The following is a 12,400-nucleotide window of genomic DNA, read 5'->3' as shown; positions in this document are numbered from 1 at the left end:
GAAATGACCCCATGGTCTGACCACGGGCCTTCCAATTCCAGCTGACTTCAGCTCTTTTCATACTGCTTTGCAAAATAATGTTGGAAATTGGGAACAGGGATAGAGGATGATGTTCCATATTTGTCACTTCCAAGTCCTATACCATTTACTGATACTAATCGTCCACCTGATGGTGATCTTTCATGTGAATTCTTACAACTTTAATGACCTGGAGGATTAGTTAATTAATGATCCAGAAGGATTAGTTGGTTCTATGTAATGTATTCAGTATTGCAAGATTTCCGTCTTGTTTTATCATTTACTGACAATTTTTGAAGTTGTTAACAAAATGGTCAAAAACACCCAGGATAAATAATAGGAAGTGTTCAAGGCACTTTTATATGGACACTTTTACAGCAGCTCAGGTTGCTGCAGAGTGTTCTATAAAATAATTAACTCAGGTAATTAACAACAGCAAAGCAAGTTTGGTGTAGACTATGTTGTCTTGTTTCTTAGTAGGTGAGACAACCAAGATACTGTGGTTTGAGGACTGAGGACTTTTCTTCAGTCTCTTGTGTTCAAAATGTTATGCCTGGATAAATGATATATTTATCGATCCAGAAAAGCACTAATATGAATAATACATAGATGAATTTGGGTTTGAGCATTTTGACTTTGCTTTTCCTTAGAGAGTTACATCAGAAACTAGATGTAATATTATAACCTTTGGGTCATTGAGAGATTTCTCTCCTTTACTTTTCTTACCTTCCTCTTACATTCCACTTCCAAGGGATTATTATTTTTATTACTATTTTTAACATGATGCACAATAATATGAGATGGAAGGAGAGAAGGAGTGATCTCAAATATTTTCATGCAGTGGGAAAGTCTTTTTCCTCCTTGTTTCCAGGCAGAAAGAAGTTTTCTCACAGGAGTCTTTATTGCATCCATTAATAATGCCTCCCCCCAAAAATAAATAAATAAATAAATAAATAAATAAAACTTTCTTTTTCATATATCCCAGATGAGACTTTTAAATTCAAGTAAGTTTGAAGGCACTTGAACTTTTGTAATATTTGCTCTAGCAGCTTATTTGCACTTAGCACAGAAGTCTGAGGCAAGAATGAATACAGACTAAAATGCACCATAGGTCTAAGCCAGAAGCTTTGAACTCAGGTACAAATGAATCATTTCTAAATGACCTGACCCACACAATAGAATGTTTCCTGTCTGGGTGAATTACTTACTGCTTGTGTGGGCTTGTGAATGATGAGAAGAAAAAAAAAAAAAAGATAATAAAATCCATGTTCTTCTTAAACCAGGGAGGCAACCCAGTGAAGATGTTTGAAATGCTAAGAACTGATGTGAATGTTTCAGGTTTGGCCTGCCATGGGCTGACCAAAGTGCCTGTTAAAGGCTGCAGTATGCTTTGTTTTAGCAACCACCCCAATTATCCCAATTAACTCTTATTTTGTACCAGATACACCATAGCTATCATTTTGTCTCATCCTGTCAGTATCTACATAATTGATCGAAAATAAAAATCAAAATGCACTCTTTTAAGGTTTTGTTATTTAAATGTGTTGCTTGAATGCCTGCAAAGATTAGTTGGAGGTTAGGGAGTGGAACCAAACACTTATGGCATCTTACAATCTTTACATTTCTGGTAATCACCACATGACAAGAGTAAAAGAGCTTTCCCTGGACTCTTTTCTCCAGGTGCTGACCCCTGTTTGATGTGTAATGTTGGGCCTGAACAAGCTGCTGTGTTCAGCAGGGTAACTTTTTTTCCATAAAGCATCTTCAAACTGCTCTGTTATAAAGCCAAACACTGGTGTGGGAAGCACCATCTAAGAAGTGATTCTGCACATTGTGTGGATTTCTCCAAGAAGTATGCTTGCAGGAGGAAACACTTTATTTTGCATAAGGGGCAATGAGTCTTCGTTAGTGCTAAAAGTGAATTACTTTTTATATTTCACTTTCAATATATTTGCTCTGGTGAAAAGGTGAAGTTTTCTACCAGAGCAAGACTAATTAATTCCTAACACTGTGCAAGCTAGTGATTGGCAGCCAGTGTATTCTACAGCATACACAGAGACACTGAATGCCTCATAAACCTATGTTTCATTAAGACAGTTGTTCTATCACCTTCCTGTGTTATCTGCCTCCTTTTTCCTAAAAGCATAAGATATGCTTAAGATCAACTTCCCACAGTAGTGACCAGTCTCCAAAGTCACTCATCACTGATGGCTATGACGAGGAGGATTCCACTGCACTGTAGATTCCAAGGCAATAGGTTGAAGTCAATTTGTTTAATTTCTATAAACCAACTGTACAGATGATCTCATGATGTCCTTGAAGAAATCAGGCCTGTGGGCCCAAAGGTTTCAAGCTATAATGTTATCCTTCTCCTTCATTATTTTTGAATTAATATTTAATGTAAATGAATAGTTTTATCCAAGATTAACAAAAAATAATTCCCCATGTAACTTTAAGAATTTCATTTGAGTAGCACAAAGCGTGACTTTGGCCCACTATATGTTTTCTCTGAAGATGTGAATCATCTCTAACACAACTTCAGTGATTTAACATTTTGGGCAGCAGATCTATGTAAGCAGTTTTACAAAACCTCAGCAGCCATCAAAAATTTCTGTAGCTGCTTTTTTTCAAAACCACTTAAATGTCTTGCAGTTGTGCAGAATGAAACATCAGGACACAGAACTTATACAGCAAATTCATAAGCATCTGACTTTAAAGCATCACGTAGAACTGAAGTTTCTGGCAGTAATTTTCCCCTAAAATTAAAAGCCTCTTTTTCCTAGGACTTACTGTTGTGACTTTGAATGTGATCTATCAGGTCATCTGTCTACGTCATTCTCCTTCTGTACACGTTTGGTCTTGAATGTGGTCTACACTGTAAATTCCTCCTTGTTTATCATACTCTATGTATTCAGTCTGATTTCCCAGAAACTACAGGCTGCAGTTAAAATGTAAAATGCTGTGCTACCATGTAAATTCAATTCTGTGGTGATAAAAATTTGCAATATTTTTGTCCTAATGCAGCATTCAGGCTTTCTAAATAGATTTCCATTACTTTCTTATACGTATATCAAAATGCTTGAATTTAGTTTTCATTGTGAGTGACACCATCATCAGTTTCCTTCTGATATGAGGATATATATTATTATTGTAAATATTTAATCCTTACCGCTACTAAAATTACTTTTATTGCATTTAGAAATGTACCAGGACAGTAACATAGTATACTAGAACTTGAACTCATCAACAAATATGTTAGGGAAAGCATTCAGATTGTGTTCTCCAACACTGAATGCCTTCAGCAGAAGTAATAAAGGAAATAAATACTTTTAAACCAAAGAGATCTCCATGAAAATATTAAAAATGACATAAATTATTTGAAAAAGAAACAAACAAATAAACAAACAAACCACTTCTATCTCTCTCTTTCTCTTTCTTTCTTTGAAGAACTGTTTATTGATGGAACTAGCTAAAATTCACCATCCTTGTCTCTTTGAGAAGTTTGCCCCTTCTAGATATAGTAATGAAAATTATAACAAATCTCTGTATCCACAGCAAAGTATAGCTTGTAATGCTGAAGGAAAGAAATAACAAGGCATCCTTATTTTCAGACAAAGCTACCACTTGGACAAAAAAAAGAAAAAAGAAAAAAAAAAAAAGCACCCCTTCCTCTTTTACTTCAAAGATACAGTGAATAAAAAATGCTTTAAAATGCTATCAGGTTGTCCCAGAAACTCTATAGCTCTGCTGTAAGAAATAAGTACAACTGCAGCATCTGTTGAATAATTGAATTTCCAAGTATGGACCAATGCTTAGGACTTTTTAGACAGCTCTAGATGGCTTTTGTTTTTATGGGGCATTTTATATAAGCAGAAAGTCTAATAGGTCTCTTCCTGTGTTCAGAGGAAAATATGACTTTTAGCTACAGTAAAAGCTTGCCAATAACTGTTCATTAAGTCATAATTTAGTTACAAAAGGATGATTTCCTTTTTAAAGGGAAGTTCTTAATTTGGAGGGATCCTGATTCAAACTAAATCCCAGAAACTTCTTTCTAAATGGGAAGGAATGAAAGAGGAATTCATTCATCCCTTCTTAGTCAGTGTTTCAGTATCTGTGGTGAGTCACAGTTAAAAACATTTAAAAAGATATTTATGAGAAAATGGGTTTTATTATAAGTATTTGAGATATTGTCCATGAATTCAGGAAAAAATTGCAATAAATAAATTGTATGTCAGAGCCCATTCAGATGCCGGATGACATTGAAGTCATTTCATTAAAGGAAAGTAATGAGTAAAGAACCCTGATGTACTTCTTCAAGCTACAGGGTGAGAAACCTGTATCTCACAGATGAAAGAGGTGAATTTATATGAAGAATTTATATTTATTAATATAATATTAATAATAATATAAATTATTTATATTTATGTTCAGGTTATCATTATATAATCACACGTACTCATTATGTAATCACCATTCAAAACTTTTATTTTTCTGATACAGAAGTAATATTCATGATTTTTTTTCAGAATACCCCATTAAAATAAATAAATAAATAAATAAATAAATAGATAAATAAATAGATAAATAAATAAATAAAATCACAGATTTGAAAGCAGCATAACTAATTCAAGCCTGTAGTTTGATGAGCTGGTACTATTCTATGTTTAAGAACTGTACTTTATTTACTGTACTCTATTTTTTTTAACGTCTTCGATAGGCATCTTTTAACATCTACTATGTGATGATTTTTCCTCACACTAAATGAGGTGGATTGGTTTATATATTTTTTCTTAGTCCCATTTAGTCCTCTTTAACTTCTGCTGAATTTTAACAAAAATGTCTAATGCTCTCTTCCTTGGAAAAACAGAATCATCATTGATGCAACAGAATCAACAAGCCATAATAATAATTTGTATACTGAATAGTCAACCTTGTCCAACCCTATGGTAACAGTTCTTATACTGCTTACAAATGCTGTAACTCTTTCATAGGATACAGAAGAAATTCATTCAATTGTTAGTAAATGTATCTTTAAATGTATTTACATTAAATATTTAAATGTGTTTTTAAATGTATCTTTACTATTATTATCCTCCTTACTATTATTATTATTTATCCAAACAGTATATTAGGATTGCAAGTCAAATATTCAGAATTTAGTAAACACTAAACCCAAGATCAGTTGCATCAGTCTGTTTCACTTTTCCTTCGTCTTTTTTTGTCTTCCAATCTCCTCTTCCCAGTGATTCCTTTTCTCAGTGTCCTTTCAACAAAATAAGCATAAGCACCTTGACCCTTGACTTTTCACTCCTTCCTTTGCTAAACTGAGTAACATTTTTAGCTAATGATATTCCTATTTGTGCTCTAAGTTTGTGTGTCTCTGGAGTTACAGTGTTACATGCAGCTGATTCAGCAAAGAACACCTAGAAAACATATCAAACTAATTAACAACTTTGTAATAACTTATCTGGGAACAGTTATTTCCTAAGTTTGCAAGGTAGCAACATTTAAGACAGAATTTTATAGGAACAGGACTAAGTGTTTTTCTGATTTGGTGGTGGTGTCATGACAAGTACTGATATCTTCCCCTAAATCATGAAGGTAGTGGAACTTTTGCATAATTTGAGAATTGGAGGTAGTGGAAGGAGTGTCATTAAAGGAAGTGTAGGGTCATTAAGCATAAAACATGTTAACCTCAAAAGTAATGTCTATGCCTATTCAGTTAAGGTCTTATTTTTTCTAGACCCACTAAAATTGCAATTACTCAGTTTTGGGTATATATGGGAATTATTGAAATATTTCTAATCAAGCCAGTAAGCTAAATGCCTATGGTTTTGTTTGAAATTAATTGGTAATAGCTTATTAATTATGCATATAATTTTCCTCCTCTTTCACTACATGTCAAAGGTCCATTGAATATACTGACACATACAAGCATGGCATTTTGGGGAATGGGAGACATTGAAGTTTTCTCAATGCAATTTCTTCAGTTAAATATTTTAACAAATAGACAACTTTTAATAAATAGGTAGAACACAGCTGCTTCCCCAGTCTTGCCTGTTTTGCTGGAATGTGTTCCCACTTTTTAAAGTCTTCTGGTCTGCAGCACATCCTTTGAGGGTTATTACTTCAGATATCCTCTTCTAGCTGCATTCTTTATTCACCAAAGATTTCCATCTGATGGCTTGATTTCCATGGCCTGAGATATATGATGTCCTATTCCTTGGTTGCCTGGGTGAGTTGAATGCCAAGGTGTGTTAAAACACCTCCTGTCAATCTGGGTGCCATCTAGAGGGCTCTTTAACACTCTCTGAAGTGTCAGCACTTAGATGACCTGAAACAACCCAAAAGATTGCACTTAGAATAATAGAATCATAGAATAATAGAATCTTAGAATAATAGAGTCATAGAATGGTTTGGGATAGAGGGGACCTTAAATATCATCTAGTTCCAAATCCGCTGCCATGGGCAGGGACACCTTCCACTAGACCAGGTTGCTTAAAGCCCCATCCAACCTGGCCTAAAACACTTCCAGGGATGTCCAGCTTCTCTGGACAACCTGTGCCAGTGCCTCACTACTCTCATAGCAAAGAATTTCTTCCAAATATTTAATCTAAATCTATTTTATTTTATTATTGTTATTCTTTAAACCATTGTTCCCCCAGCTTTCTCATCTCATAGGTCTCCTTTAGGTATTGCAAGACTTCTATAAGGTCTCCCTGGACTCTTCTCTTCTCCAGGCTGAACAACCCTAGTTCTCTCAGCCTGTCGTCACAGAAGAGGTTCTCCCTTGGTGCTCTCCTCTGGATTCGTTCTAATACTTCCATGTCCTTCTTGTGCTGGGAGCCCCAGAGCTGAACACAGTATTCCAGGTGGGGTCTCATGAGAGCAGAGGAGAGGGCGAGAATTGCCTCCCTTGACATGTTGGCCACTCTGTTGTTTCTCTGTTGTTTTTTTTTTTTTTGCAGCCCATTATGCAGTTGTCCTTCTTGGCTGCAAGTGCACATTGCTGGATCTTGTCAAGTTTCTCATCAACAAACACCACCAGGTCCTTCTTCTCAGGGCCGCTCTCAATCCATTCTCCACCTACCCTGTAATTCTGTTTGGGATTGCCCTAACTCAGATGTAATGCCAGGTGTACTTGTCATAGCTGTGTTTCTTACAGATGATGGACCAGGATAATAGTGGGATGCACACATTCTTTTCTTCCTCTCACATTACTAGAATGGAGCATACAGTCATCATTAGCATCCAGCGATCATTGATGCAACATTAAACATGGAAGGCAGTGGATCTTCTTGAAATGTTAAAGCCACAGTTTTTAGTTGTGACTGTTCACAGAAAACTAGATCCAACCGTCTGTGTACCTCTGTGGGATGCAAATATGATGGGAATTTCTGAACTTCAATAATGCCTCAAAAACAAAAAAAAAAATGGGTGGTAATGCATAACTGGGGTCCACTGAGAAATATTTTATTGCTTTTTCTTGATTAAGTGAAAACAGAAATGTCTCGAGGGGCCCATTATAATGATATTCATCAGATGTTAAATAAATTAGATCACAAGAGGGTGGTAACGCTAGCACTAGATGTGTTGCCAGTCCAACTGGATTCACAACAGCTGCAAACTAAACATTATTCACACCGTTCAGGCCTTGTAGCACTTTTCAGATATGTCAAGTTTTCCAGTTCTTCAAAACCAGTTCATCTGCCATTTGATTCCTGATTTACACTAGAGACAGTTTGACTCATTATTAAATTATCTTCAGGCTGTAATGCTGAGGGAATTATAAATAATTCCCATTATAAATATTAATGCCATTACATATTATGCTTTTTTTTTTTTCTTCCTGCTTTCTCAAATATATATATACTGCTATAATTAAATTATCTAAGTTAGAAACCATTCCTATCTTACCAGACAGAATACAGTTTTAGATCTGGCAGATCCATCTGGCAGATCATCCTCCTTGACACTGTAATTTTTAGCCATTTAGAACTAATATGATAATACTGAGAGAAGATTTTTTCTTCCTTGGCATGCTTCTGCTGAAGTTTGATAACATTAGTTTACTGAATTATATGTTCAAGGAAACATGATCTGATAAAAGATTTTCTCATCTACTGATGTTTCAGAATCGTGCAATAGATTAGAGCTTAATGTTATTTTGTATATTGACATTCATGATGTATACATGTATATTGATGTACATATACAATGTATATTGATGTGAATTTTGCACAATGGCAATTATCCAATGCTTTGCATCGAGGTTTTCACAGTCCAATTGCAGATAATTGGCCACCTTAAAAAAATAAAAAATAAAAATTTAAAAACTCTTTCTTGGTAATAAGCTGATCTGAACCAAAAAGAACTAAGAAAGTTAGGTTAAAGGAAGGTAATAATATACAACTCAGAATAAATTAAAAAAATGCAAATAAAAAAAAATGATGGTAGTCTCAAAATTTAATTATATTTTGCATTTTGTATATCCTAAATTATATCATTGTTTTTCTGTGTTTTTGTGTGTTTGTTTTTCCAACACTTCTGTACACGGCAAGTCTGAAAGCCCTGAGAAGGTGATGAAGTAACTAACCCTGGTACGTGTTTCCAAATACATAAATGACAAGATGGTGATTGGGAGTAATCAGCATGGATTTACGTTGGGGAAATTGTGCTTTTCCAAACCAATAACCTTTTACAATAAGATGACCTTTTACAATAAGATAACCTTTTACAATAAGATGACTAGCTTGATGGATATGAGAAGAGCATAAGATGCTGTTCACCTTGATTTTACTAAGGCTTTTGACACTGTTTCTATTATTATCCTGATAGATAAACTGACAATGTGTGAGTTAGTTAAGTGCATGAGAAGGAGTGAGACCTGGCTGAATAGCTGAGCCCAGAGGGTTGTAACCAGTGGAAAAAAGACCAGCTGGAGACCAGTCATTAGTGGCGCACTCTAGGGATTGAGAGTCGGGCAAATATTGTTTTTAATATTTTCACTGATGGACTGGAGGATGGGGCAGAGTACACCCTCAGCAATTTTGTAGATGATGGAAAAGCAGAAGTGGCCAATACACTACAGTGCTGTGCTGTCCTTTGGGCAGACCTCAACAGGCTTGAAAAATGTTTTGGCAGCAATCTCATAAAATGCAAGAACAGGAAGTGCTCAGTCCTGCCCGTAGGGACAAACAACCCCATGCTCCCGTACAGGCTCAGGACTGACCAGCTGAAAAGTATTTCTGCAGAGGTGGACCTTGGTGTCTTTGTGGACAGTAATCTGACCATGTGTCCTCAAGGTAAAGAAGGCCAGCAGTATTCTTGTTTGCATTAGACAGCAGATCAAGGTGGGTGATCCTTCCCATTTGCTGAGCCCAGTTGAAACCACACCTGGAATGCTGGGTCCAGTTCTGGGCTGCCCCTTGTAAGAAAGACAGTGACGTATTGGAGAGAGTATCACAAAGGGCCATAAAGGTGAATAAGGAAATGGAGCAATTCTGCTATGAAGCTAATAGCACTAGGACTGTTCAGTCTGGAACAGAGAAGGCTCAGGAAGATTTTTATCTATGTGTATAAAAACCTACTTCAGGAAAATGAAGATGAGAGACTTTTCTCAGTGATGCCTAGTGTCACTGGAGATAGGACTGGAGATAATGGGCACAAATCAAAACACATGAAATTCTATCTGAACACAAAAAAGCACTTATTTGTTACTGTGAATTTGGTCAAACATTGGAACATGTTGCTGAGAGTCTGCATTCCTGGAGATATTCAAAACCTGACTGGACATGAACCTGATCTATCTGACCCTCCTAGAGTAGATGGGGGTTGGACTAGTCAATCTCAAGAGACCCTTTGCAATCCCAACGATTCTGTGATTAATATTATTTTCCTTCCCTATATATTGCCAATTCTCTTCTTAGATTTTTAACATTTTCTAATCACAAATCCAAGGACTTGTATTAAATGTACCTTTGAAATTGAGCCAGGGAGGAGAAGTAATACATAATAAAAACTATAAAATAATTTTGAGGCTTAAAAGTTCTAGAATGAAAACAACACATAGTTTTATTAGCCATGCCATTGTCTGGGGACAAAAACAATGTATTGTGTCACTGTCCAATGTATATAACCATCTTCTGACAAACATCAAATTTACCTAGTCTGTGGATCAATAAATTTTTCAATTTGTTTCAGGAATATACTTGGATCTCAGCAACATAAAACGGTAGAAGTTGTATTTGTTTCTGCTCTCCAAAATCTTTATATGCAAGTTGTGAATATCTAAGCTACCATAAAAAGTTTCCTATCAGATGGTAAATATTCAGCATCTGTATTCATACACTTCCTAGACAGAACAGCGAAGGTATATGGCTTTGAGAAAGCACCAATCAAATCAGAATAGTAGTTTAAAACTGTATACAACTTTAAAAGAAATAAAAGATCTAAGTCTGTGATGTGCTCCTTACAATTGGCAACAACTCTGGATTTTGTTACATTTTCATCCAACAGATGTAAACAGCTAATTTGATTAATTTATTTATCAGAAATGCTTGTCACAGAGAATGTCCTACTGTCTCACCAATATCTTAAAAAATATATATATCAAGATATATCAAGAAAACAAAAAGCCTATGTGCCTTATTTTTTTTTCTGTTTTCTCCAATAACTGACAAACTGACAAATTTCAGAAGCTGTATTCTTTTGGCTTTTTACCTCTTTCCATGCAATTCACATTGTTTTCAAAGAATAAATCAGCCCCTATTTCCCATTTGCTTCTCTAATGACACAATATGATTCATAAAGTTCGTCTTTTATTCTGTCTGTATTTGACACAGACTATCAACACTTGAGGCTTGATTTTGTTCCCTAAATATATTCACGTCATGCTTTAGGCTATCCCTATTGGATCTCAGCTGCTGCTGCAAAGGGCAGATTTTCTGCAGATTCTGTGCTATGTCTGATAGCCCTAGGTATCCCAGAGCATCTCAAGGAGAGCTAAATTCCAATATTTAGGCAAATGAATTGATCCTCCTTTGGTATATGACAGTAAGGTCTCATTCTATCTATTATATTTGTCTCTTGTGTTTTTGTTTATTTATTTGTTTGTTCATTTTGGTTTGTTGTGGGATTTTGTTTGTTTATATATATATACATGTATGTGTGTGTATATATCACTGCAGTTACTTCGAGTTTTAAAAACCCAGCGTTGATTATAATAGGACAGATTTAAAATGACTTTGAAAAAGTTCACTCAGCAGCACTGTGAAGCCCTGAAAAAATTATTCCATCTTACATAAAAACAAGTAAACTTTGTAGTCCACAGATACACTCAGCTGTTTGGACTGGCAGACCTATAGAAATGTATCAGAATTCAAGAAACGCTAAAGAATGTACGCATCCCCAGTCTCTTGCGGATATGCCCAGTGTAAGTTCAAGCTTCAGGGCATACCAGGGAGCACATCTATTCTACAGTGTAAACACAGATTATAGGCTGTTTTAGAAAATTATACAAAAAAATCCTATAAATTTTTGGCACATGCAGGATTTTGTTAACCAGACCAGAAAACATGCTAATGATTGTGACTTAACACATGGAATTTCACAGAAATATCCTGTAACCCTGATTAGGATTGATAAGCAATATGGTTCAAATATGAGGTATTGTGGGTGGGAGTGTACAAGTGCAAAAGTGTGGAGACATTGTTGTTTCTGTAGAGATTCACAGGTAATTACATTAAAAACAAACAAACAAACTTTTTGTAAAACCTTTTTACAAACCTTAAAACAAAGGTTTTACAAAGCTGTGTGCATTATAGGTTGTGTCCAGAAATGGAAAAATTGCAAGTGTACAGCACAGGACCCAAACTGTGCATCTTGGGCAAAGATGATAGGCAGGAGGAATGTTTTCTAAATTGTAGTGCAACTCTTTAAATAACAGTATGACCCTTCAGTATCTAACCTGAAGTCACCAGCATCTCACTGTAGCAGCCAGCCTTACTAGCTCAAGTTTTCATGAGGCAGAGATCTTTTCTTCTCTCTTCATTTTAGTCTCCTCAAACCTTAAGTCTTAAAGTAGGAACACAGAATGACTACAGGGATATTTTAACTAGCAAGAGTTTAAAGAAAGGATGGCATAGTTTTCCAATCCTAATTTGCCTCAGAGGCAGATAACACTTTTGATTTACTTTTACAAGTGATTTGAGAAGTAATACAAATATTTCAGATAATGCAACAATTATGAAAAAAAAAAATGGTATTTAGAAGCTGAATAGATATGCTGTGCTACTGAAAACAGAGGAAAACATTTTATTTTGCCAACAAAAGATAGTTTCATTGGGTCTTCTAACTTACACATGTATAACTACATTTGAAT

The sequence above is a fragment of the Netta rufina genome (assembly GCF_964035555.1).
Source record: "Netta rufina genome assembly, chromosome: 1".
In the NCBI taxonomy this organism is placed as follows: Eukaryota; Metazoa; Chordata; class Aves; order Anseriformes; family Anatidae; genus Netta; species Netta rufina.
This window is presented reverse-complemented; position numbering follows the sequence as displayed.